The 2,897-nt window shown below is 36.2% G+C and overlaps 1 pseudogene; it reads right to left on the bottom strand.

The window, feature by feature from the left end:
• Nucleotides 1-501: 501 nt before the first annotated feature.
• Nucleotides 502-2,235, bottom strand: LOC101565626 (annotated as a pseudogene).
• Between the last annotated feature and the right edge of the window lie 662 nt (nucleotides 2,236-2,897).

The raw sequence follows: 2,897 nt of genomic DNA, 5'->3' as shown, positions 1-2,897 counted from the left end.
ACGAAATTCTGTATCACTTGTAATATTTGTTTTCTAATTTGTACTCTATAAAAAATAAAAAAGCAAAAAATGCTCATTCCATAAAGCAATCAATATAAAAGGAATGCAAAGATTATTTTGATGTTTGATGCTTGAACATTTAGTTAATATTCAAGATTTAGTTAATATATAATGAATCTCAACCTTTAAACTTCTGAATCCAGCATTAAGCATTAGGTATGTGAAGAAAATACTATGGGGCTTAAATAAAAGCAGTGAGAAAACCACACACATAAAATAGCCTAAACATTGGCAATTATGAAATTCTAATTTTTTATTATCACAAATTCCAAAACCATTAAACCCTTTAGTGCTTTGAGCAATCAAAATAATCATATTTATTCAGGCTTAAAATTAAAATCTTCCTCTTAACATATGAAGGCATAGATGAAATATAGAGCAAAAGTTATTGTGTCCAACTTCCCAAGCAGATGGAAGAGCAAAGCCTACAATATGATCTCATTATGTCATCATAGCTGCACCTCCTGCAACAGTGGCATCCTGGGAAATGTGAAGATCTTCAAGCATCTCAGCCAGACTAACTCAAGGTGCTACTTCATCATCTGTGTCACTTTCTACAGGAATAGTTGAATCTCTGTAACTGTTGACATTTTTTCTAATTGCCTCATCTTCTTCAAGATCTTCAAGAAAATCTTGGTATTGCTTTTCATCATCTATATCCATATTTTCTCTCTCTTGCAAGCTCTTTCGGTTTCCAGTTTCTACAATGCTGACCTGTAGTATGGTTATAGTTCTTCTGGATTAATACCATATCTGGAACTTTATCTGACTTCATTTTGTTGATATGTTCATCATTCAAGTTACAGTTAGTCAAATCAAATCCCAACACCAGGTCTCCAGGGTCTAGAAGATGCCCCAAAGGATTGTGACAAAAATACTGTTTGTCAGTATTGAATTCAGATGTTTTCTGTACCCAGACTTCCCCATCGTTATGCTTTTTGGATATAACCCCAGCACCTGCACTGTGTTTGAGATTTCATACTATGCTGCTTTCCATCAGGTTAACCTCTTCTAGCCACTTAGGATGGCATAAATTATTGAAAGGATGATTTCAGAATGTGCTTCCATTAATATCAGCAACTTTCAGGGTGTTTGGATCAATGAGGTAGATGGCACTGGTTACTCAAATACACATACATATCTGGCTCATATTTCCCAAGCTTTGTGCAAGTTTTGGAAAAAACAAACAAACATTATTCTTGCATATTGGAACAATTTCCACCAAAAAAGTGATTTTGTAATTGTATATGTTACGATGGATATCCTGAGCAATCAGTCTTTGTAATACTTTACAACTACAAAGAACTGTACACTGAAGAAATTCTACCATCTTCTGAGCATGTTGTTTTGAGGAATAATAGAAATCCAGACCATCACGACTCTCCTAGATACGAAGTATATTCTGATGCACTCCATATTTCAGAATCAACTGCTGCAAGTAGTAGAATGTGGGTTTTTTTTTTAATATTTATTTTGTGTGTGTGTGTGTGTGTGTGTGTGTGTGTGTGTGTGTGTGTGTGTGTATGGCCAGCTCAGCCCACCAGGGGGCGGGGGCTGGCTGGCATGTGGTGCTGGGGGATTGAACCATGGTCCCTGTGCTTTGCTTAGTTTAGCTTGTTTTAAGTAGATGCTTTAGACCACTGAGCCATCTCACCAGCCCAGTGGAATGTTTTTTGTGCAAAGTCTGTTGCTTGACTTGAACCACAGCATTCCAGAAATCCTTAGCTTGCACTCTGTGGCAATTTCCATACATCTGAGACTAAAAAAAAAATAAAAAATAATAATCTACCACAAACACCTACTGAAGGATAGCACCATTTGTCACCTCCTTCTGAACTTAACTTTCAGTTGCCTAGAATGGGGTTCAGTCCAAAGAAAGCATGCATCTACAAGTCGTACCTTACTCAGGGGGACTTTAATATTTTTCAAACACAAATCAAGAAGTTCCCTGGATAATGAAGCACATTTTACCCAAGTTCTTGGTGGCTGAAAATTTCTTTGACATTGCTTGCAGAAAGAAATGGACACTTGTTTTGGAATGCCTTGGCTTATGTCAACTTTACTTCCTAGACAGGTCACGCAAATATTGGCAGGATTTGGTCTAATCAGGACACCATACTCACAGCACAAGGCATGTCTAGGGCTGTGGTTGGTGGGCTCTATCATATACTCCATCCCTCTGAAGAACTTGATTTAAGAAGGGCAAGGGGTGTATTTCATTCATTTGTCGAGTCTCCTTTTTATAAGACTAATCATCCTGTTGCAGCTTCTACCCTGCTCCCATGTCAGTAGCTACCAGCATGGGCCTAGCTTAGCAAAGATCTCCAAAATGTGGTATTTTTATACAATGGAGTAGTACTGTTCAGCTACAAAAAAGACAAACTTTAACCCTGTATGGGTAAATGGATGCAACGAGGGGCTATACTCATAAGTCAAATAAGACAGATCCAAATGTGTAAATATCATATTTTCTTTTTAGTGTAAGAACCTGAAAGAATAAATAAAATCTGAAAGACATAATAAATATAATAAAATGGAAAGAAAGTGAAAATAAGGAACAAACAATAATGACGAGGGAAAGGAGAAGAGAGAGGGGGAAAAAAGGAAGGGAAAATATCAACCAAGTATAAATACAGAATAGCTGAAATGATTGTAGTACTAATTCCATCAGTTTTTGAAAATAGTTCATGTTTAAAGTTTTCACATTCACTAATTCTATATGTACTAATCTCTTTAAACAGAATGTCTTCATCAAAGACAGCAATGTGCAGTACAAAACAATGGTTGGATACCTTCCATCTTATTCTTATAAATATGTACCATTTCTAATGTTTTGT

Source organism: Octodon degus, unplaced genomic scaffold (genome assembly GCF_000260255.1).
Source record: "Octodon degus isolate 3935 unplaced genomic scaffold, OctDeg1.0 scaffold00323, whole genome shotgun sequence".
Lineage (NCBI taxonomy): Eukaryota > Metazoa > Chordata > Mammalia > Rodentia > Octodontidae > Octodon > Octodon degus.
This window is presented reverse-complemented; position numbering and strand designations above follow the sequence as displayed.